The sequence below is a fragment of the Taudactylus pleione genome, unplaced genomic scaffold, assembly GCF_031769625.1.
Source record: "Taudactylus pleione unplaced genomic scaffold, aTauple2 ptg000206l, whole genome shotgun sequence".
Lineage (NCBI taxonomy): Eukaryota > Metazoa > Chordata > Amphibia > Anura > Myobatrachidae > Taudactylus > Taudactylus pleione.
In genome coordinates this window covers 7,163,265-7,189,447 of record NW_028284608.1, presented here as the reverse complement: position 1 = coordinate 7,189,447, position 26,183 = coordinate 7,163,265, and positions in this window count along the sequence as shown.

Here is a 26,183-nt window from a genome sequence, read left to right as displayed (position 1 = left end):
TAGCGAGTGAACTTTCACTAGCTGCGTGACTCACTACAAGACAGGGGTGGCTGTCGATTGTGATTGACAGCTCGCCCCATTTTGTAGGCGGGGAGGGGGGTGGCTGGACAAACAGAAGTGTTCCTGAAGGAACGCCTGCCGTTTGCGGGCGGCCCTACTGACATCACCAGTGATGTCAGTAGTGTACTTCCTGCTCTATTAGGCTTGAGGTGGTCAAGACCCTAACACAATGGTCTCGTCACAAGCCCGATGGTCGCGATAATCGTGACCATCGCCAGGCTGCCTGCTAAAGCTTAGCGAGCGGCCTGGAGGCCGGGAAAAAAAGAAAACGGCCCGCCCTGATTCAGGGCCATTGACCGTTAGCAACTTTGTATACTTTCTCTTTTAACAACAGCTGAGGGGCTTGCCCCATTCCAAGTTAATTGTAGAGCTCAACTGCACCGTATTCCTTGTGCACTATACTTCCATAAAAATACTTTACTCAGGGCTAAGTTGCGCCTACTAGTAACCTGTATCTGACTCTCTTTGGATAATGCAGCTGTACTCTGTCTGCAGAAGCGAGGAGGCTCCTTTTAATTAAGAGTCATTTTGATGAGAAGGGCTCTATCTATTAATGAGCTGTCTGCTTGGATGCAGTCTGAGGGGTTGCTATGATATAGTTAAGTCTACTTAAATAAAGGAGGCTGCGCTCTGACCTGCTGATTAGTCCTTACCCCGCATGCAGGTTGCTGTCTGTCACCCAGCTGCTCCTCCCGGTCCGTCTCCAGACCAGCTACTACCTCTGCTGCTGTCACTCACAGAGACCTTCCTCCACAGATACTATGGCTCCAGACTGTCTGAGGTCTATGGGGCTGTTCAGGGGCTGACAGGTTATGTCGTTCTCTGCAGATGTGTCCAGCGGCACCTCCAAAGCACAGCTCCTGCCTCTGGACCGTTACCTCAGCCCTCCCTGGAATGGCCGCCCTCAGTGCGCCTCCTGATAGCATAGCTCTGCCCTGACCAGCTGCTGCCTCCAACTGTCACATCTCTGACCACATGAGACTGCTCATGAGACCTCCTCCTGACAAGCTGCAGAGACTGCTGGGAATTGTGGGCTATATGTGAAATGACAAACTCATGCACTGTCCTATATAATACCTCACATAGCGGGGTACTACTACAAGTATTTAACTATTACTAACTCTTTCCCCTCCCTAACACTAACCATCCTTTAGGGGTGCCTAACTCTAACCTCCCTCCCTAGTGCCTAAACCTAACCCCCTTTTCCTGCACCCTAAACCTAAGACTCCCGCGGGGGTTGCCTAACCCTAACCTCCCCCTGGGGGTGCCTAACGCTAACCCCCCCATTCCCTACCCTAACCCTCCCGGGGAGGAGCATAATCCCTAAGTCCCCCCCCCAGAGCCTTAAACCCAACCCTTTCACCCCCCATGCTGCTGTCTGTGTCCTCCGGCCAGCTTACTTCCGTTCGGTTAGCCGGGCATCGGGCTCCCGGCATAGGGATAATGATAGGTGTTGGTATTTTGACGCCTGTCATTAGTCCCCTGTCGGGATCAGACAGTCGGGAAGCAGGCGGTCGGCATTTCTACCGTCGGCATCCCGACTGCATACTAAAGATGTGCGGGTCCGGATTTCTGAAATCCGAACACACACAAATTTAGGGGTTTCGAGTAGAATCGCGTTAAGGTTTGGATTCACTTTAGTGACCTGGTTCGAACCGAGTCCCAGTTCGCATATGTTGCCGGTTCGGAACTCGGATTTATAAACCAAACTCGGGTTTTGTATTTTGACATTTTAGCTGTTTTTATCAATTTTTATTGATTTTTTTTTAAAAGTTTTATCTGAATCCAAAGCACGAAAATGAATCCAGATCCAAAACCAAAACATGGGGTTCAGCGCACATCTCTAGCTGTACCAGAGCTTAAGCTATTTTGAACCCTACAGTTTTTCATGCAGCTGTTGGAATCTGAAATGAGTGGCTTTGGTATTTGTCCATTACACATCCTGTAAACATCATCTTATACAGTAACACAATCAAATACACATCAAGGTCTGAAAACTCTTTTTATAGATGAGAAGATGTAAAAGATGATTGTGTTCTTATAACTCATAGGAACACAATCATCTGTTACATCTTCTGTATACAGAGTTTTTAGACCTTGATGTTTATTTGATTGGAGAAACATTAGCCTCCTTTCATTTATATGAATGAGGAGCTAATTGTAGTGAATCATTGCACTCTGTTTATACATTTTGGAATTTGACATTGCATATTTGGACGTTTTAACAGTGATTTTACCTCATGAATTATATTGAAAAAAAAAAAATTCTTAACACACAAAGTTATGTGCACTCTGAACAGACCACTTGGTGATTGCCATTGCGGTTGACCTCAGTAAAAGAAGATAATACAATTGAGATTGTGAAGAACATTTTCCCCCCCCCAAAAAATAATATATATATATATATATATATATAGATATAGATATATATATATACATTCAATTTTGAAATGTTTCTGCCTGCTACAAAGCACCTCCACAAATGATACACTGGGGGTGATTTATCTATCAAAGCTGTAATTTTATAGAATGTACTATTAGATAAATGATAACTATAATCTGATTGGTTTATAATTTAGTAGCAAGGCAATTTGACAAAACTCTAACACTGTATACATTATATTTTACATACCCCCCAACTTTCCAGATTCCAGTGGGGCAGTCCAGTTTTCTTGCTGTCCCACCTACGGGTCATAGTGTCCCGCGGACGGTTCAGGAAGTTGGGGACCATCAGGCACCACCACAGCACTGCTCTGCTAACCAGAGAGCAGCGATGCCGTGCAGCTGAGTGGATATCACATGCATGCGGGTGGCATCCATTTAGTGCATGGAGAGGGCTGGGCCAGCTTAGCAGTTGACAGGCTCGCTCCCAGCATGAAGTAAAATGGGGGTGTGACTTGCCCCCTTTTCGGCGTTCGCTGAAGTCCTGACTTCGGGATCAAAGAAGTTGGGCGGTATGATATTATAAGTTATTTATATTTATATAGCACAAATGTGACACACAGCGCTTTACAGAGAATATTTCAGTCATTCGCATCAGTCCCTGCCCCAGTGGAGCTGACAGTCTATAATCTCTCGCACATACACATACATACTAGGGTCAATTTCTTTTGTCAGGAGCCAGTTAACCTATTGTATGTTTTTGGAGTGTGGTTTGGAAACTGAAGCACCCAGAGGAAATCGGTGCAAACATGGTGAGAACATACAAGCTCCACACAGATTAAAGCCTTGGTTTGAATCTAACTCATTATCTAAGTAATTTGAGGCAGCAAATCTAACCACTGTACCACTATGCTGCCCAGACGAGATGTAGTCAATTTGGAATCGGTATGTAATGCCGGTGGCTGATTAGCAGCCAAATGAAATACCGATGTCGGATGCCTGAATGTTCTACATCCCGACTGGGGCTGGTAAGTACCCTAACCCTCCACTTTCCCCCCATAAACCTAACCTTCCCTTAGTGGTGCCAAACCTAACCTCCCCCCGGTGGTGCCTAAACCTAACCTCCCCCGGTGGTGCCTAACCCTAACCCCGCCTTCCCGCACCCTAAACCTGACCCTCCCAGGGGGGTGTCTAACCCTAACCTCCCCCCGGGGGTGCCTAACTCTAACCCCCCACTTCCCCTAGCCTAACCCTACCCTTCCCAGGGGTTGGCTATCCCTAATGTTCCCCGGAGATCCCTAAACCTAACCCTCCCCTTCCTCATGGCTAACACCTAACATACCCCTCTTACCTTCGTAATGCATGGCAGCTGTCGGGATTTCGGTGTTGGGCTAAAGAAACGCGTTGGTATTTAGACTCCTATCTTTAATCCCAAATCCAGGCTTTCCATGTCAGGATTCGCGGACGGCATTCCGGATGCCAGTAACTTAGCTACATCCCGTCAATTTACCTATTATTGGGAAGCCGGCGGTTGAAATCCCAGTGCCGGAATCCCAACCTATGGCCAGAACACCGGCACCGGAATCCCGACATCAATTGAGATGCCGATGCTAGAATCCCAACAGCCGACATCCCGATAAATATAGCGGGCCAGGTTAGCTGTTAGCCGCGGGTTGGGGGAAGGGGGATGGCTAGGGCTAGGCACCACTGGGGGTTAGGTTGTGAGAGGGGGAAGGTTAGGGTTAGGCTGCTGACAGGGGGGATTAGGCACCACTGGGGGGGTTAGGGTTAGGCGCTAAGGGGGAAGGGTTAGGTTTTGACACTATCCGGAAGGGTTAGGGTGCAGGATAGGGAGTGTTAGGATGCCGGAAGGGAGGGTTAGGGGGTGAAGAGGTGAGAGTTAGGATACTTACCTAGCCCTAGTCAGGATTCTGAGCATCGGGATGCCGCTGTTTGTCTTTTAACAGCCGGCATCCCGACTGCCGGTCTCCCATACCCAACCCGCCTAGACATACAGTATCAGAAATGTCTCCTGCATTACTAACTAACAAACTAAGCCATAACACAGCAGTCTGGACCAATTTACCAAGCTCCAAAAGGTTAACTTTCAAAACTTGACCCTACAGGCTAAGGGCATCTGAAGATTATGTTAGCATGTCTGCACTCTTAGAGTATCACTGCCTCTGCTGTCACTATATAACGCATACCTCCCAACATTTGTGATTTCAGATGCGGGACTTCCGCGCGTCTCTAGCGCACACGTCCAAAAAGGGGGCGTAGTACATCGATAAAGGGCCATGACCTCAAGACACGCCCCCGTTTACATCACTCAGGGGATGTGCCCTGCACTCCTGAAAAAATGGTGAGTGGCCCCCAGGCTCTTCCTGCACAGTGAAGAAATAAAGTGCGCATGCGCATGACATCTATACACCCGCTGCTATGCAGAGCAGCCGTCAGAGAGATCTCCCCCCAACTTCCCTCCACCGCCGGACACTGCGGCCTGTGGGTGGGACAGCGGGACAGTCCCTGAATAGCAGGAGGTATGCTGACGGTACAGTGAATGGGCAGAACCCAGAAGTAAAGTGAGAGGCTCTTCTCTGGAACAGGCTCTTTTTGGTGATGTGGTTCCAGCATTAGTATCTCATTATGGGGTCTATTTACTAAGCAGTGTTAGGAGACAGAGTGAAAAGCGATAAGAAAGTGATAAGGTGCCAGCCAATCAGCTCCCAACTGTCATTTTTCAAACTCAGCCTGTGAGATGACAGTTGGAAGCTGATTGGCTGGCACCTTATCACTTTCTTATCACTTTTCACTCTGTCTCCTAACACTGCTTAGTAAATAGACCCCTAAGGGCCTGATTCTTAGTTGCACGCACTGCAGATGTCAGACGTACTGGAGCTTTTTTTTTGCGTCAAAGTTGCAATTGAGGTGCACAGGAGATTACTAATACAATTTAGCATTAGTAAGCTCCCGGATTTATGGCTTATAGGGCAGGTTGATAAAAGTGTTGCAACCTATTAAATGATATTTTGATTTTATAGTATCTGTAACAAATTTATTTACAATTTAAAATATCTTCACTTCGCCTTTGGACATATCAAATAATAAAAAATTGTACATGATACATACTGTACTGTCAGCATAGAAGATCGCTATGTGTAGTTCAAATTCCATTTAAGGTGATACACCCTGAAGATGTTTTAAGAAGGAGCCGTAGATTATTCTTCTCTCCTCGCACAATCACCTGTTTTCTTTATGAGGTTTTGAAATGTTTTTCATATATCATTTATCTATATTTGGAATGCTTTTCCTGCTGTGTCTGCTCTGTTGTGTATATATAATCACTTTAAGAGACAGGATGTTTGAATTGTACAAAGCTGTAATATATCGTTCTCTAGCCCAGTCATGACAGTTTTTCTGGAAACACTTTACTGTAAGGCTGGATCACCTTTATAGGATGTTTTGCTGTACATGATCTGACAAGAAGGCGTCCAGTGCACACTGTCACCATTCCATTTTGGAACACTCGTATTAGCCCAAACTCTCAGCTGTCAACAAATTGATTTCCATGGAAACCTTGGTGCTCAATAGATACATCTAAGCAACTCTTGGGCTAATTCAGCAGAGGACGGAATTGCAAAGCTGCATGCAAAACTCCATCCTTGAAAATATGCAAATGCAGCAGGAGGTGTATGACACCCCCTGCTGCATTTGTGATCCCAGCACTGCGACCGAGGTCGCAGGCTGGGATAACCATCGCGACCATCGGTTGTGATGGTGGACGGCTTCAACAGGCTGGCCAGCTTGCATTGCCAGGTAACTGCATCTCAGCTTCTGCTGGCTGGCCAGCTTGCGAATGTGGAAACACCGTCCATCCCCGCTCTGCCCCTTAAATGCCTCTGCTTGTCAATCAGGCAGAGGCATAGCTGGGGCTGTGTGCGATCTTGCAGGACCGGTTCTGCACATTCACAGAACGGGACCTGCGCACGTGCAGATTCCCAATAATCGTGAATTTGCATTCAACATTGCACTTACTTGCAGTGCTGAATCAGCCCCTCTGTTATAAAACGGCACCAGGTGGGTTTTGCATCATGGCCTCCAGATCTACTCTTCTCCACAACGTCATGTTCTTCTGGTCCACTCTACTCCTCAAAGGTGGATGGGCTACTGAATACGACCTCCATCTGATTTGCTGCGTGCTGGTTCCCTAGTCTCCTGATCTGACATCATTACTGTGGCGCTGTTGATATGTATGTGCTATTGAATGCAGAATATAATAGCAACAGTAGTGGAATCCAGATACACTAAACAGCCCAAATACATAACCAGGTGGGAGGTTTATTGGAGTGTAGTAGAAGTTATTTGTACAGCCATACTCATAGTTATACACTTGGTAATCTGGTTGGAGCGGAGAGTGGGAGGAACATACAGAGCACCAGTCTGGGAGGTATGAAGGTAGCGGTGCAGGTATCTAATGTGTAGAGTAATGCAGGTCATATCCAGGATTACTCAGCAGTGTCTCTGGAGCTAAGTGGAACATGCCCATGTTCCACTGTGGCGCTAATACAAAGTGACAAGATGGCGCCACGCATGTGCAGAAGTCCGATTGTAGGCCATCTTGGTAAAGGAGAATGCTTCATATAAGGAGCATTCATGAAGGCTGCGCAGTAGCGCAATCCATATTTCAACACCCTCCCTCTCTGCAAGCTTCTCCATGCTACACAAACATTTTTAGACATTTGTTTGCAGCAACCTGTAAAAATATTGAGGGTTAGACAAGTAAGAACACATTTATTTTGAAACATGACCAGTGACTGTGATGTAATCTCCTTGGTAAGGATCAGCAGGCCGAATGTTGCGTTCTGTGCATGCGTATGCCTCGCAGTGCATGAACTAGCCACTGCGATCAGGACAGCGATCACAGAGGATACGCAGACCCATGGCAGAGTGATTGACAGGTAGTGCCATTGTGGGTGGTGACAGGGGGGTGGTCGGCCGAATGCAGGCGTGCCAGTGTGTTGGTACGGCATTGCACGGGCGTGCCTGAGGCCTCACAGCATGCGCTAAAGTAATTCCTGAGTGAGGTCTGGCCTGCCTTAACTGTGCATATGGGTCCGATGTTACTCGATGTTACTGATTGTTTCTCTATGTTGGGCAAGTCTACGGATGTGAGTAAGGGGAAGTGGGTGTCCTTATGTCAGGCTGCGATCGCAATTTGAATGCAAACATTTACATATCACTGTGGATATTAGCAACTGTGGTGCGTGATTATAAGCAGAATAGTGATCTTCGCTGAATCTGCTGGGACAGCCAATGTGAAAAGGGGCTGCCCAAGCGAGGAGCTTACTTGCATCTTTCGTAAAAGTGAAAAATGTCTGCTAACCCCTTAGTACAACTGTGCAAGTGTGCATATGCCTGTTTGGGGACAGCCAACCGGGGGAGGAGACAACCGGCTGTTGGAGGTGGGAACCTGACAGGGGAGCAGAGAAGCGGGCAGGAAAGCAGAGACACGGCCGGGAGAGAAGAGAGACAGTCAGTGGCCGGGAAGAACCTGCCAGGGGAGGAGAGAAGTGGCCAGGGGAGCGGAGAGTCAATCAGGGGAGAAAGGGTACCAGAGAGCCCGCCGGAGGACTGGAGTAAAGGAGGAAGAGAAGGTCTCTTCACTGCTTTTCTCCACTTAGGGCCTGATTCAGACCCGGTCGCAATCGCTGAGCGCTCGCAACCAGGTCGATGGTGGCCCACAGCGCATGTGCACGACGGAGCTGGCTCTGTCGTGCGCATGCACGAGACCCGGCTAGCAACGGGCAATCCGTCTCACCGGGTCTTCGCAACAAAGGGGGTGAGATGTCGATGTTGAGTGACAGCTCGCCCCTTTGGTGGGCGGGCCGGGGGGGTGGCTGCCCAAACGGAGGCATTCCCATGAGAATGCCTGTCGTTTGGGGCCGGCCCCACTGACATCACGAGTCTCGTCGCCAGCCCAATGGTCGCGATGGTGGCCAGGAGGCCGTTCTAAAAAGAAAAAAACCCGGCCCTGATTCAGAGCAAGCGCTCTGTCAGAGCGACCGGGTCTCAATCAGGCCCTTAGTCAGGTAAAAATGACACATAACACCATCCAGAGATGCAGAGATGGCGGTATGTTTGTCAAATAAGATGAAAGAAGATTTGCTTCTCTCATCTATAAAAATGCCGTTCTTGCACAGCTCCCATTATATCCAATGGGGACTGCAAGATCATGAATGGAAAAATATAGAGAAAAGTATAGCTTTCTCCAGCTGAAGTGCTGCACAAAAGCTGTTATTAAGTTTATTACATAGAGCCCAAAGTCTCTTTAAGGTGAATAACTTCTTTGGGTACCTTGGATTTTTCTTGGTTCTTTTGAGGTTCACAGAATGTGATATTTGCAAACGCCTCTGTAATAGGGATACTTTTATACTTTTGCAAAAAATATTATATTTAGTTGGGATATGTATCTGTGTGGTTTAATTAACTCCTTGTATCCAAATAAACCTGGTTCCATCGGGAACACTCATAATATCTCTGGTGGTTTCCACTGTTTGATCTTGCAGAGCTTCTTTTCTGTCCCCTGTTGGCGGCAGCAGCGCTGCACAAATCACAGTGAAAATGAAGTAGCGGATATTTTCCCAGCATTTTGCGCATGTGCAGTAGAACATCACAGGGTAAATGGCTGCTGCAACATTTCTCTGGAGACCTGCGCATGCGCAGTAGACTCTTGCACAGAGCTAGAGTCTACGACTGTTCAGTAAGGAGGCCAATCCCGGGATCATTTGGGGCTAAAAATGGCCGGGATTGAATCCCAGCATAGGCCACAATTGATTTTTTTTAACTGCCGGGCAGTGCTGAGTAGCTACAGCAACGTGCTCAGATGCTGCCCGGCTCCTGCTTCCCCCTGGTGGCACTGTGCACAGTGGGCAGCGTGATGTGAGGTCACCCTGCGCAGCTTGACCCCGGCTGGACCAGACCCACCTCTCTCCACAGATGGAGCCGTTGCTGCAAGCCCCACTGCCGCCACTGCTAGCCCCATCAGTAAGTAAATGTGGGGGCTGGGCAGGGGGCATTTTTTTTTAAACCAGGCCAATTCCGGGTAACTCGGGATTGAGTTTTTTTCAGTCCCGGAATTGAAAAATAGCCCCAGGAGTGGCCTCCCTAGTGTTTAGAGTACTATGTGCTGCCGGATAGAGAGGAGGGGGCCCCGGACGGAGACTGCACGTGGCCCCTTCATCTCTTAATACTCCTTGGTTGGATGTCCATGCTGCAGTTTCTGGTTCAGGTATGTCTCCAGCTGCTGGCATATCATATAATAACACATACTTGTTCTGCAAATCCAATTCCACCTTCTCTTTAAGTGGTGCTGTCTCTTGGAATATGACATCCCCTGACTTGGCAAACTTTGTACTCTTTGGATTCCAGATTCTGTAACCTTTACTTTCTTGGCAATATCCAAGCATGATGCATTTCATGGACTTTGGATCCAGTTTACATCTACTTTCTTTAGGGATGTGTACATATGTAGTACATCCAAAAAATTATGAGATATCTAATACTTGGTTTTCTTCCAGACCACATTTATTTTGGTGTCTTTTTTATGTGAATATGATAGCAAAATTTATCAGATAGACTGTTGTAGACACTGCTCCCACCCAAAAACACTTGTTTAGGCTGGCATCTTTCAACATACTTTTGGCTCTCTCCACTAAGGTATGATTTTCACGCTCGCTTACACCATTTTGTTATGTGTGTATGCAATTGTTAGTTGATGCTTAATACCATGCTTCTTCAGGAAGATTTTCACATCACTGTTGAGGTATTCTCCTTTGTTGTCAGACTAAAGTGCAGGATTTTAGAAAGACAAAAGCAATGGAGTGCTAAAAAAAAATCAATCATTAGAGACCCCTGTTTCAGGCAGCAGCTCAAAAAGTGGGTTCTGCTCCCCACTAACAATAGAAAAAACAGGAAAGGGGGAAATCTGAGCGCTCAGTCTGAGACTGAGGACCTCATTCAGAGCCGGATGCTATTTGCGCTCGCTCATCCAGAAAAAAGGGGTGGCTATTCAAATGAACTGTTCGCTCTTTGCGGTCTGTTCACGCCTCTAGGTCTGAACGAGCGAACAAAACTTGCGGTCGTTTTTTTGAAAACTACGCCCCCTGGCCGCTCGCATCCTACGTCATGTCCGCTATTTATTAGATTAATCGAGTACATCGACCAGCGTATGAACTGCTCGCTATTCTTGTGGTTGGTTTTTCCTACCGCAATCTTGCGAGCAGTTCTGACTATAAAATAACCCAGTGACGTGGTCAATGATGCTGCTGTATTAATTATTCACACCCATAAAATGCGCATTTTGACCTTTAAGCACGCCTGCGTTCTGATCTCCACTCCCCGTTTTCAAGCACCTTCCCCTGTTACCACCCACATACGCCTCCTCCTGTCACTCAAAATAGCAGGCTATCGCTATTTAGCGAACAAACCATTTTTCGACCGCACTGACTGGTTCGCGCATGCGTATTACAATCCGTACGCATGCGCAGTTGTGCAAACATCGCTCGGAACGAACGAGCGGCCGCTTACGAGCGGCTCTGAATCAGGCCCCGAGTTCAATAAAGTACAAATTTATTAAAAACACATACGTAATAACACTGATAACGTGTCAAGAATACAGATATGGACATAAAGTAACTATTCCAATATATAAAATTCAGTATGTCCGGTAATATTCAATATGTGTTAGTAAACTGGATGCCCATAGTAGCAAAAACTTGAAAAAATAGTCCAGAGACTTAATGAATTCTGTCTAACAGTATCTTACTATGGAAACCGGGGGTTGCAGTGCTGCTGACGGGACTTGTGTTATAGCCACTGACAGTCGGGCTCCATTACCAGTCGTTTGGATTACCTGACATACTGAATCTTATATATTGGAATAGTACCTTTATGTCCATGTCTGTATTCTTGACACATTATCAGTGTTATTACTTATGTGTTTTTAATAAATTTGTACTATATTGAACTCATCAACTGTCTCAGACTGATCGCTCAGATTACCCTGTTTACTGAAGTAGAATCTGATTGGTTGCTTTGGGCAACATCTCCACTTATAAAAACCTGCACTTTAATTAATATACGCCTTAGGCCCGTATTCAATTGGAGGCGAAAAGCCGCGACCGGTGAAAAACATTCGCCGATGCAATGTTTTCATCACTTGCAAAGTATGGCCTTAGGTCCTCATTCAGAGCCTCTCGTAAGCAGCTGTACGCTCGTAGCGCTCCGATGTTGTGAAACCACGCATGCGCCGGTGTTACACTGCGCATGTGCGTACGGCTGATTGCGAGCTTTTTTTAAGTCGTTCATCGAATAGCGAACAGGAAGTGACATGTCAAATGTGATTGACAGAACAGGCCGTTTTTGGGTGGTGATGGGGGTGGAGATGCGAAAACGCAGGCGTGGCGAGGCATTTTGTGGGCGTCCCTAAATTATCTCATGCAAACGGCAAATGTGATCGGAACAAGTCATACGTCACTGTCTGATCCACTTTTCGTTCAAACTGCTCGCACAGCTTGTGGTCTGGTATACTCTACCACAATGTCGATGTCTCGTCCTCCTTCCCGTGCCTCTTCGATGTTTCTTCGATTTATCATTTCATGCCAGAAAAGTAATCAACTTAGAATTGAAAACAAGCTTGTAATGTGTCTAGCAACTAGTTTTTTTTTAGTAGCACAAAACCGTACGCAGGTGAAGTACTCAGCTGCTAATTTCTGGCTTAGACAATCAATCAGCGTACCAATTTTTCATTTTTGTTTTTAATTTTTTATTTTTTTTTTGGTTTTGTGTTATTGCAACAATATTGTCATCATGTTTGTGTTTTAGGAACATTTTTAATGGTCCCGGAAATTTCTTATCCATTTTGTTTGGGCAAAGTGTTCCTTTAAACTCCTAAATGGTTTTTAACCCTTTGTAATCTGTTTTTTTTTCTTTTTCTTTTTTGGGGCCGGGATTACCTAAAAACCATATTGAGAATAATGTCACATTACAATGGAGCAGATTTTGAATTGTTTTTATTTTTTACACACATTTTTATATTTTCATGTGCATTTGCCAGTTTGCAGTTCTGGCTTACGTCAACAATTGTGCCAAAAATTGAAAACACAAAATTAGTGGCATTTTGCAAAAATAAAATAACACACATTAAAAACAATTCACAAGAAAGGAGAGGGAAGTGTTGGCCCTTAAGGAATATGGGGCAAGCACAGAAGGATTGTGGGAAAATTAGCCAGTGCTGTCATCGCTTTTTGCCCCGTTTGGCTGGGGTAGGGTGGGAGCCTGACCTGGTCCGGGATGTCCTTTGACTGGCCTTTCCAGAGGCAGATGTTGGGGCCTCTGGAGTAGACAGAGGGCTAGGCACATTTGGAGGGATGGCTATTGTTGTGCCAGAGGTGGAGGATCCTGATGTTCCGGCAGGAAGGGAGGCCGGCTCCACCATGTGCTGGCGAACGAGCTGCTCCAGGGCATTGGCAATTCGGATGTTGGCCCTGGTATTTTCCGCCAGGGCCTGAACATTGGTCACATTGGACGCAGCATTTTGCTCCATGGCCTCCGCCACCCGTAGCAGACTGGCGTCCATCCTCAGCAGAATCTCCGTGTGGTGATCTGATTTAAAATTGAGATCCGTGAGGAGGGCCACTGCCTGCAAGGGGGATTTTCCTGGACTGGCTTCTGCAGGGTCCCCAGCCGGATCTACTGCTTCCTCCCCTGCAGAGCCAGCAGAAATTCTGCGGCCAAGGCTCCCCTCTGGAGCAGACTCATCTGCGTGTGTCTCTGTGACAAAAATGAGAAAAGAGTAACATTAGAATCTACATATTGTCACAAACACATTTCAGAGTTGGTAACATAACAACATTTACCTGGGACAACATTAGGAGCCGCAAAGTCTGGCATGTCCGTATCCATGTTGGACACGTCAAACACCTCCTCATACTGCACACACCCCTGTGCCAGCTCTTCCAAGTCATTCAGCTCCAATGACACAGGGGTGGGACCCCCACCTGTCCCCCTTGCATGCCTAGCCCTCTCTGCCAGTTTTTGTTTCAGCCGATATTTATAATCGGTCCATCTGTGGGTGAAAAAGTTGGCATTATTCCTGCAGTATTTGGCCCTGTAACCACTTTTAAAAAAAATGTAGTTTTTACGTACCGGCGTTTGACATCCCGGGGTAGACGTTCAAACTCAACACCCTATTGACAGCACTGGCTATCTCCTCCCACATTTTCCACTTCTGGCTTGCACCCATATTCCGATCTGCCTGTGGCAGGATGTCAACACACATTTGGACCAAAACCTCCATCTCCTTTCTTGTGAATTGTTGCTGCCTTTTTTTTTTGCTTCTTTTGTGGGCCTACTCGGCCCAGCAGCCTCTTCCATGGCATCCTCAACACCTTTTGGCCAAAACATTGTTTAAATTTAGATGTTCAATTTTCTCTAAATTCTGGTTCTAAATAATCCTTTAAGCCAAAAGAGTCAAATACTTACCGGGTGCCTCTTGGCCATTGTTTTGCTGCTCTGTAGCCATTTTGAGAACACCAACTTGAACTACAGCAGACCGTTTTGATTTTTCCGTGACGTATTTATACGTGCGTCCGTATTATTCGTCCGCATCATTGATTGTGCGCTCCTATGATCCGTCCTTAATTTGAGCGGGAAAATAAAGACTATTTATGGCTTTGGGCGACTCGAGTCGAGGTGGCGGGTGATGATTGTTGGAGGTTTCGTGTGTAGTAGTGGATTGTTGGCGGGATTAGTGGATTGAGGCGGGTTTTTGAAGTCGGAGTTGGTTGTTGTTGTTTTTTCCTTATTTTCCGTTCGCTTTTTTTTATTGCGGTTATTTTCTTTGTCGGTTATTTTTGGAGTAAGCATTTTTTACAACTCCTTTAAAAAATAAGGGATCGACAAACCAAATGTTCTTATTTTTTTTTTTTTAATTTTTACTTTTTTACAGTTATTTTGGCTGGGCCCCATTGAAGTTTTTGGACTCTGACTTTTTAGTCGAATTTCTTTAAGTTTATCTTTTTTCCTGATTTTCCAATTTTGATGTGTTGGTTTTCGCATATATTTTGTACATTACTGTTTTATTTCTAAGTTTAACAATCATGTATTAACACTAAATATTGCGGAATGTTTAGCCAAATATATTTCCTTTGTTTATCCCTTAAAAATGCTAACTATTTAGCGCACTAATGTTTCCTTATTCCCCATGTAAAAATGCGAACTACTTAGCGCACTAATGTTTCCTTATTCCCCATGTAAAAATGCAAACTATTTAGCGCACTAATGTTTCCTTATTCCCCATGTAAAAATGCGAACTATTTAGTGCACTAATGTTTCCTTATTCCCCATGTAAAAATGCGAACTATTTAGCGCACTAATGTTTCCTTATTCCCCATGTAAAAATGCTAACTATTTAGCGCAAGAATGATTTTTATATTATAAATTTGGGCATTCTTGTTTGTCCACTCAATGTAGGGTGCATTTTCCAAATAATGTGTGCTCCACCCTATCTTTGAATGCATTTTGCCAAATTTTAAAAATTCAAATCTGGGCCCCCAAAATTCTAAAACGAATTTCTAATTTTGAACTGTAGGTTGTTGCACTCATGACAATACCCCGGCATGTAAGCATCTTTGGATTTTGCGGCAATGATAAGTATTTTTTTGAAAGATCATTTTCAACAAACATTAACTACCTGGCTTACCATTTCAGGTTGATGTTGGTCGTCTTATTTTGGCCATGCTTCCAGAACCCGACCAACCTCAACCTCGTCCCAGGCGTAGGCATCGTAGGCGTGCAAGGCCCAAGATATATAGAACACGTGTCACCCTTTTTGGAATGCCCGATGATGAGGTTTTAAGATGATACCGTCTTCCTCCACAAATCATCATAGACACTCTCTCATTAATAGAGAGTGATCTGGAGTGGCAAATTGACAGTCCTACAGCAATACCACCACTTATGCAATTAATGGCGGAGTTACATTTCTGTGCCTCAGGATCCTTTCAAACCACAGTGGGAATAGTGGCCGGAATCTCCCAATCCTCCTTTTCAAGGATCCTGAGGGCAGTGATGGAGGCCCTTTTCAAGCACCTCCATCATTTTATTAACATGCCATTGGATATGGGTTCCCTTAGTGTGGCGAAGGCCAATTTTTACCAAATAGCTGGCTTCCCACACATCATAGGGGTTGTGGATGGTACTCACATACCACTTCAGCCTCCAGCACGGCTGGAGGCAATTTTTAGGAACCGCAAGCACTATAACTCACTGATTGTAATGGTGGTATGTGATGCCTCCCTCCAGATCCTGTCCCTGAATGCAAAATTACCCGGGAGTGCACATGACTCATTCGTCATCCGGCAATCAGGTATTTGGCATAAATTAGACAACCTACAAGCTGTGATGCATGGCTTCTGGGTAAGTGGAGCCCTTTAGTTGAAACCAATGCAAAGCTTGATACACAGTGATCCTGATTGTTGTATTTGTTTTTTCACAGGAGACAGTGGCTACCCTTGCACGCCCTGGCTGCTCACTCCTTATTTGGCTCCCACACCAGGGTCACAAAGTGAGTATAATTCCAGGCAGGTGGTGGAGCGCTGTATCGGCCTTTTAAAAGGCCGATTCAGATGCCTCCACCACTCTGGTGGCGGACTCATGTATTTGCAGGCTATGGCAAATGACAAATGACAAATGACAAAGTTCAGGAAAATAACCTTGAAAAAAACATTTAAATCATCTGAAGAGAAACGTAAACTTGCCAATATGCCATTTACGACACGGAGTGGCAAGGAATGGCTTAGGTCTTTCCCTATGTTCATGACTAGTGGTTCAGCTTCACATGATGATGGAAACCCTCCTCCCACTAAAAAAATCAAACGAGTTAAGCTGGCAAAAGCACAGCAAAGAACTGTGTGTTCTAAGAAGATATCACAAATCCCCAAGGAGAGTCCAAGTGTGGTGGCGGTTGCGATGCCTGACCTTCCCAGCACTGAATTGGAAGAGGTGGTTCTTTCCACCATTTGCACGCCCCCTGCAAGTGCTGAAAGGAGCACCCACAGTCCTCTTGCTGATATGCAAATTGAAGATGTCACTGTTGAAGTACTACAGGATGAGGATACTGGTGTAGCTGGCGCTGAGGAGGAAGTTGTCGAGGAGGTTTCTGATGGTGATGTGGTTTGTTTAAATCAGGCTCCGGGGGAGACAGTTGTTGTCCATGGGATGAAAAAGCCCATCACGGTCATGCCTGGGCAGAAGACCAAACATTCCACCTCTTTGGTCTGGCAATATTTCTATCCAAAACCGGACAACAACTGTCTTGCCATATGTACCATATGTAAAGGTGAAATAAGTAGGGGTAGGGACTTTAACCACCTAGGAACATCCTCCCTTATATGGCACCTGCAGCACATTCATAAAAAGTTACTGTCAAGTTCAGAAACTTTGGCTAAGACCGTAAGCAGTCCAGGGACACCTAAATCCCGTTGTCCTGTTGTATCCAAGCGCCTGCAAACCACACCGTCAACTCCCTCCTCGTCAATTTCCTCCTTAGTCAGGATCGGAAGTAGTCCTGCAGGCCATGTCTCTCGCATGACTGACTCTCCTATCCGGGATTCCTCCGGAGGATCCTGCATTGCTACGCCTACTGCTGCCACTGCTGCTGTTGCTGCTGCTGGGAGTCGTTCATCATCCCAGAGAGGAAGTAGGAACACCACTACTTTTACTAAACAATTGACCCTCCAACAGTCCTTAGCGAGGAGGATGCAGTACGACAGCAGTCATCCTGAAGCAAAACATATAACTGAGGCCTTGACTGCTATGTTGGTGTTAGATGTGCATCCGGTATCCGCCATTAGTGCAGTGGGATTTAGACAATTGATGGAGGTAGTGTGTCCCCGGTTCCAAATCCCGTCTAGATTCCACTTCAATAGGCAGGCGATACCGAGACTGTACAGAAACGTCAGAAAAAGTGTCCTCAGTGTCCTGAAAAATGCCGTTGTACCCAATGTCCACTTAACCACGGACATGTGGACAAGTGGAACAGGGCAGACTAAGGACTATATGACTGTGACAGCCCACTGGGTAGATGTATCACCTTACGAAGCAACAGCAGCAGCGTCACCAGTCGCAGCATCTCAGAAACGCCAGCTCGTTCCAAGGCAGGCTACGCTGTGTATCACCGGTTTCAGTAAGAGGCACACCGCCGACAACCTCTTAGAGAAACTGAGGGAAATCATCGCCCAGTGGCTTACCCCACTTAGACTCTCCTGGGGATTTGTGATATCTGACAACGCCACCAATATTGTGCGGGCATTACATCTGGACAAATTCCAGCACGTCCCATGTTTTGCTCACACAATAAACTTGGTGGTGCAGAATTTTCTGAAAAGCGACAGGGGCGTGCAGGAGACGCTTTGGGTGGACCGAAAAATTTCTGGCCACTTTCGCCATTCAGCGACTGCGTGCCGAAGACTGGAGTGCCAGCAAACACTCTTGAACCTGCCCCGCCATCACCTGAAGCAAGAGGTTGTGACGCGGTGGAACTCAACCCTCTATATGCTTCAGAGGATGGAGGAGCAGCAAAAGGCCATTCAAGCCTATACATCCACCTATGACATAGGCAAAGGAGGGGGTATGCACCTGACTCAAGCGCAGTGGAGAATGATTTCCGTGTTGTGCAAGGTTCTCCAGCCCTTCGAACTTGCCACACGTGAAGTCAGTTCAGACACTGCCAGCTTGAGTCAGGTCATTCCCCTCATCAGGCTTTTGCAGAAGCAGCTGGAGAAAGTGAAGGAGGAGCTAAGACGGAGCGATTCCGCTCGGCATGTGGGACTTGTGGATGAAGCCCTTCATTCGCTTTGCCAGGATTCCAGGGTGGTCAATCTGTTGAAATCAGTCCACTACATTTTGTCCACCGTGCTCGATCCTAGGTTTAAAGCCTATGTGGTGTCTCTCTTTCCGGCCGACACAAGCCTGCAGAGGTGCAAAGACCTGCTGGTGAACACACTGTCAGCTGAAGCGGAACGTGACACGTCAACAGCTCCTTCTTCATTTTCTCCCGCAAGTGGGGCTGCCAGGAAAAAACTTAGGTATCCTAAGCAACCCGCTGGCAGTGATGCAGGGCAGGCAGGACCAAGTTTGGACATCTGGTCCGGACTGAAGGACCTGGCAACAATTTCTGACATGTCTACTGTCACTGCATATGATACTGTCACCTTTGACAGAATGGTGGAGGATTACATCGGTGACAGCATCCAAGTAGGCAGTCCATACATGTACTGGCAGGAAAAAGAGGCAATTTGGAGGCCCCTGTACAAACTGGCTCTATTTTACCTGAGTTGCCCCCTCTCCAGTGTGTACTCCGAAAGAGTGTTTAGTGCAGCCGGGAACCTTGTCAGCGAAAGGCGCAGGAGGTTGCTTCCACAGAATGTGGAGAAGATGATGTTCATCAAAATGAATTATCAGCTCTTCCAGGGAGACCAGCCTCCAGAACGTACAGAGGGACCTGTGGTGATGGATTCAAGTGGGGACGAGTTAATACTTTGTGAGGATGAGGATGTACACACTGAAGAGGGTGAGGAATCGGTGGATGAGGAGGATGAGGATGACATCTTGCCTCCGTAGAGCCAGTTTGTGCAGGGACAGATTAATTGCCAGCTTGTTTTGTGGGGGCCCAAACGAACCAATCATTTCAGCCACAGTCGTGTGGCAGACCCTGGCGCTGGAATGATTGGTTTGTTAAAGTGTGCATGTCCTGTTTATACAACATAAGGGTGGGTGGGAGGGCCCAAGGACAATTCCATCTTGCACCTCTTTTTTTTCTTTGCATTATGTACAGTTTGGGGCCAAGTTTTTCAAACTGCCATCCTGTCTGCCACTGCAGTATCACTCCTAGATGGGTCACGTGTTTGTACCGCCCACTCGTGTCGCTTAGCATAGTCATCCAGCTACCTCGGTGCAACCTTTTGGACATAAAAACACTATTGTGAGGTGTGAGGTGTTCAGAATAGACTGGAAATGAGTGGAAATTAAGGTTATTGAGGTTAATAATAGCATAGGAGCAGAAAAACCTAGAAATTCTGTGATTTTAGCTGTTTTTATGGTTTTTTTTCAAAAAAACAGATCCAAAACACAAAACCCAGAACCCAAAACACGGAAGGGTGGTTTTGGCAAAACCAATCCAGATCCAAAACACGAAGAAAGATCCAGATCCAAAACCAAAACACGAAAAGTGGCCGGTGCACACCCCTAATTGATATATACGTGCGGCTAAGGCGCACACAAACACAGAAAATATTTTTTTAATTTTGTTGGAGACTAGTGCACTTTGTGGGTTACTGCACCCTTTAAGAATTGAGCCAGCCGGCCCTGTACTTATGGGACACAGGCGCACGCTTGGCGTTGCTCCTTTGCTGATGCACGTGCAGCCACAGTGCACACAATTCACAAACACAGAAAATATATTTTTATTTTGTTTGGAGTGTACTTTGGGGGTTACAGCACCCTTTAACGGACAAGCCAGCCGGCCCTTTACTTATGACACAGGCGCACGCTTGGCACTACTTTGTTGATGCACGTGCAGCTACTGCGCACACAATTCACAAACACTGAAAATATTTTTTTATTTTGTTTGGAGTGTACTTTGGGGGTTACAGCACCCTTTAATGGACAAGCCAGCCGGCCCTTTACTTATGGAACACAGGCGCACGCTTGGCGCTGCTCCTTTGTTGATGCACGTGCAGCCACAGTGCACACAATTCACAAACACAGAAAATCTGTTTTTATTTTGTTTGGAGTGTACTTTGGGTGTTACAGCACCCTTTAACGGTCAAGCCAGCCGGCCCTTTACTTATGACACAGGCGCACGCTTGGCACTACTTTGCTGATGCACGTGCAGCTACTGCGCACACAATTCACAAACACAGAAAATATATATTTTTTTTGTTTGGAGTGCCCTTTGGGGGTTACAGCACATTTAACGGTCAAGCCAGCCGGCCATTTACTTATGGGACACAGGCGCACGCTTGGCACTGCTCCTTTGTTGATGCACGTGCAGCCACAGTGCACACAATTCACAAACACAGAAAATATTTTTTTATTTTGTTTGGAGTGTACTTTGGGGGTTACAGCACCCTTTAACGGACAAGCCAGCCGGCCCTTTACTTATGGGACACAGGCGCACGCTTGGCACTACTTTCTTGATGCACATGCGGCTACTGCGCACACAATTCACAAACACAGAAAATATTTTTTGATTTTGTTTGGAGTGTACTTTGGGGGTTACAGCACCCTTTAACGGACAAGCCAGCCGGCCCTTTACTTGTGGGACACAGGCGCACGCTTGGCGCTGCTCCTTTGTTGATGCACGTGCAGCCACATTGCACACAATTCACAAACACAGAAAAATATATATATTTTTTGCACTTGGGGGGAGCACCCCTGATGGACAGAGCACCCCCTGGACAACACTACAGCACCCCTTTAGGACTGGGACACTGCACAGGACTTTGGAGTGGACACAGCCCCTATGGACAACTGACTGCACAACACAGCACAGCACAACACTACACTGCACTACACTACACTACACTACACTACACAGCCCAGCCATCCCTAACTCCCACCCTCCACAGCCGAGTGAGAAAATGGCGCCAACATGGGTACCTTATATAGGATCCAAAACCCGCGAGACCCGGAAGGCGGGATGATGATGTTTTGCCTCGATTTCAGATCTGAGTCAGGCGGGAAAAGTCGAGCCTGACTCGGATCGGACTCGGATCTGGGGGGCTCGGGGTGGTTCGGATTTCAGAAATCCGAACCCGCTCACCCCTAAAAAATACCTAAATCTGTATTTGCCACATTGGTAAGTTTACGATAGCATTGTTTAGTGCTTGCTGTGCAATTTACCTTTTCATTGTCTTTTCCATTATTTGGTATTTGCCTATCTACTTTCCCAGTAGGAAATGCTAGTCATTACTAATACTGCAGTGTATTACTAATACATCACTAATACAACAATGTGCATGGCACAAGTCGCACGGACTGGCACTGACAGCTCTAAAATGAGGCGTTATCGTGCTGATACGTGTATCTATAGTATCTAGCATAATATACTGTAATATTGATGGCAGAATTGTTTTTCAAATGTCTATTTAGGACTCGCACATCAAATGATTTAATCCTTTATTACACACTCAATTACAACTCTGGATCCATGACGAACACGCTGTTCTATAGCGTACCAAATGAACCTAGGTTCAATCAGCCAGTCAGTGGGCAGTACTCCGGATTTTAATGAAGCCTCCTGCTCCCCCGCAAACATTACATCAACTCCCAGTTTCTTGAAACCATTGGATTGCGCTAGGGGTGAGCGGGTTCGGATTTCTGAAATCCAAACCCCCCCGAGCCCCCCCGATCTGAGGCCGATCCGAGCCAGGCTCGACTTTTCCCGCCTGACTCGGATCTGAAATTGAGGCAAAACGTCATCATCCCGCCTTCCGGGTCTCGCGGGTTTTGGATCCTATATAAGGTACCCGCGTCGGCGCCATTGTCTCACTCGGCTGTGGACAGTGAATAGGGAGGGTGGGAGTTAGGGCTGGCTGGGCTGTGTAGTGTAGTGTAGTGCAGAGTAGTGTTGTGCTGTGCTGTGCTGCGCTGTGCTGCTGTTGTCCATAGGGGTTGTGTCCACTGCTTCAAAGTCCATAGGGGCTGGCTGTGTTGTGCTGTGCTGCTGTTATTAATAGGGGCTGTGTCCACTACTTCAAAGTCCATAGGGGCTGGCTGGACTGTGTTGTGCAGTCAGTTGTCCATAGGGGCTGTGTCCACTCCAAAGTCCTGTGAAGTGTCCCAGTTCTAAAGGGGTGCTGTAGTGTTGTCCAGGGGGTGCTCTGTCCATCAGGGGTGCTCCCCCCAAGTGCTAAAAAAAAAATATTTTTTCTGTGTTTGTGAATTGTGTGCGCAGTAGCCGCACGTGCATCAACAAAGTAGTGCCAAGCGTGCGCCTGTGTCATAAATAAAGGGCCGGCTGGCTTGACCGTTAAAGGGTGCTGTAACCCCCAAAGTACACTCCAGTCCAAACCAAATAAAAAAATATAGTATCTGTGTTTGTGAATTGTGTGCGCAGTAGCCGCACGTGCATCAACAAAGTAGTGCCAAGCGTGCGCCTGTGTCATAAGTAAAGGGCCGGCTGGCTTGACCGTTAAAGGGTGCTGTAACCCCCAAAGTACACTCCAGTCCAACCCAAATAAAAAAATATTTTCTGTGTTTGTGAATTGTGTGCGCAGTAGCCGCACGTGCATCAACAAAGTAGTGCCAAGCGTGCGCCTGTGTCATAAGTAAAGGGCCGGCTGGCTTGACCGTTAAAGGGTGCTGTAACCCCCAAAGTACACTCCAAACCAAATAAAAAAATATTTTCTGTGTTTGTGAATTGTGTGCGCAGTAGCCGCACGTGCATCAACAAAGTAGTGCCAAGCGTGCGCCTGTGTCCCATAAGTAAAGGGCCGGCTGGCTTGACCATTAAAGGGTGCTGTAACCTCCAAAGTACACTCCAAACCAAATAAAAAAATATTTTCTGTGTTTGTGAATTGTGTGCGCAGTAGCCGCACGTGCATCAACAAAGTAGTGCCAAGCGTGCGCCTGTGTCATAAGTAAAGGGCCGGCTGGCTTGACCGTTAAAGGGTGCTGTAACCCCCAAAGTACACTCCAAACAAAATAAAAAATATTTTCTGTGTTTGTGAATTGTGTGCACTGTGGCTGCACGTGCCTCTACAAAGGAGCAGCGCCAAGCGTGCGCCTGTGTCCCATAAGTAAAGGGCCGGCTGGCTCATTTCTTAAAGGGTGGTGTAACCCACAAAGTGCACTACTCTCCAGCAAAAATAAAAAAATATTTTCTGTGTTTGTGTGTGCCTTAGCCGCACGTATATATCGATATAACATAAATGGAGGACCAAACTTTCTCCGATAAAAATAAATTAGGGAAAGATCAATAACCACTTCCTCCTAGTGCTGAAGCTGCTGCCACTAGTCATGACATAGACGATAGCATGCCATCAACGTCGTCTGCCAAGGCCGATGCCCAATGTCATAGTAGAGGGCACATACAATCCCAAATGACAAAGTTCAGGAAAATGACCTTGAAAAAAACATTTAAATCATCTGAAGAGAAACGTAAACTTGCCAATATGCCATTTACGACACGGAGTGGCAAGGAACGGCTAAGGTCTATCCCTATGTTCATGACTAGTGGTTCAGCTTCACATGACCATGGAAGCCCTCCTCCCGCTAAAAAAAATCAAACGAGTTAAGCTGGCAAAAGCACAGCGAAGAACTGTGCATTCTAAGAAGATATCACAAATCCCCAAGGAGAGTCCAAGTGTGGTGGCGGTTGCGATGCCTGACCTTCCCAGCACTGAACGGGAAGAGGTGGCTCTTTCCACCATTTGCACGCCCCCTGCAAGTGCTGAAAGGAGCACCCACAGTCCACTTGCTGATATGCAAATTGAAGATGTCACTGTTGAAGTACAACAGGATGAGGATACTGGTGTAGCTGGCGCTGAGGAGGAAGTTGGGGAGGAGGATTCTGATGGTGATGTGGTTTGTTTAAATCAGGCTCCGGGGGAGACAGTTGTTGTCCGTGGGATGAAAAAGCCCATCACGGTCATGCCTGGGCAGAAGACCAAACATTCCACCTCTTTGGTCTGGCAATATTTCTATCCAAATCCGGACAACAACTGTCTTGCCATATGTACCATATGTAAAGGTGAAATAAGTAGGGGTAGGGACGTTAACCACCTAGGAACATCCTCCCTTATATGGCACCTGCAGTGCGTTCATAAAAAGTTACTGTCAAGTTCAGAAACTTTGGCTAAGACCGTAAGCAGGCCAGGGACACCTAAATCCCTTTTTCCTGTTTTATCCAAGGAATCGGTGGATGAGGAGGATGAGGACGACATCTTGCCTCCGTAGAGCCAGTTTGTGCAGGGACACATTAATTGCCAGCTTGTTTTGTGGGGGCCCAAACGAACCAATCATTTCAGCCACAGTCATGTGGCAGACCCTGGCGCTGAAATGATTGGTTTGTTAAAGTGTGCATGTCCTGTTTATACAACATAAGGGTGGGTGGGAGGGCCCAAGGACAATTCCATCTTGCACCTCTTTTTTTTCTTTGCAGTATGTACTGTTTGGGGCCTAGTTGTTCAAACTGCCATCCTGTCTGCCACTGCAGTGTCACTCCTAGATGGGCCACGTGTTTGTGCCACCCACTCGTGTCGCTTAGCATAGTCATCCAGCTACCTTGGTGCAATCTTTTGGCCATAAAAACAATATTGTGAGGTGTGAGGTGTTCAGAATAGACTGGAAATGAGTGGAAATGAAGTTATTGAGGTTAATAATTGCATAGGAGCAGAAAAACCCACAAATTCTGTGATTTAAGCTGTTTTTATGCTTTTTTTCAAAAAAATACAGATCCAAAACACAAAACCCAGAACCCAAAACACGGAAGGGTGGTTTTGGCAAAACCAATCCAGATCCAAAACACGAAGAAAGATCCAGATCCAAAACCAAAACACAAAACACGAAAAGTGGCCGGTGCACACCCCTAGATTGCGCATGCGCGAAACCAGAATGTCAGGGGGCAGATTTTTGCGGAGGACGTCATGACGTCATGATCTGTGACGCCATGATACTTAAAGGCCGGCCACCGCGGGGATGTTGGTATGATACTTAAAGGCCGGCCACCGCGGGGTTGTGGGTAGCGGTGGCCAGCTAGTGAGCAGTGCGCACATAGTGTACTTGGGGTGCGGCGGCAGCAGCATCGGAATGGAACCGAGCCTGAAAACAGCAGCACAGGTGTGGTCCGGTACACCCTTACTCTTGATAACAATTCCACTGCCGATCCGACATTTGTATTAATGTAATTAACGGCCACCCACTCAGGAAAGGGTAATGCAGTCCAGTTAATGCGTTCCAGACCAGGTGGGCGTTATTTACATTAATAGAAAATGTCGAATCAGACCTATTGTATGTCAGCTCCGCCTCCCCTGCGTACACCAACGGGATCGAGCAGATGCAGGAGCGGGTGCGGGGTGATGTCACTTGCTCTGCTCCTGTGTTGCTGTGAAGAGGAGCTGAGCTGCTGTGCACTGCAGCAGCACCCGGGGCAGTAGTCGAGGATGGGATGCATCACCGAACACCACGCCGCCAATTCAGACTGTGTGTCAGTGACAGTCTGACAGCAGAAGAGGAGAGGGGAGCAGATGTCAAGAGAGCTTGATTAAAGCAATGTATATTGCTTTGCTTTCCCCAGGTAAGGCAATTTTGTGACTGCTGCTTGTTGGGGAGGGGGTACATTGCATGTAGCCTATAATGGCAGAAACCCTTATTTTAAATTATTTTTTAATTACTAGTTTTTTCACTATCATAAAAGGGTAAAATTTTGTTTATTTTTATCACCAATACATATTTATTTTTGTATACTCAAAGGCTGCTGGAGTGACTTGACGGGAGGCATAATGTATATGGGGCATTATTGCGTGTGGCATAATGTGTATGGGGCATTACTGCGTGTGGCATAATGTGATGAGGGGCTTTACTCCATGGCATAATGTGATGATGCGCTTTACTCCATGGCATAATGTGATGAGGGGCTTTACTCCATGGCATAATGTGATGAGGGGCTTTACTCCGTG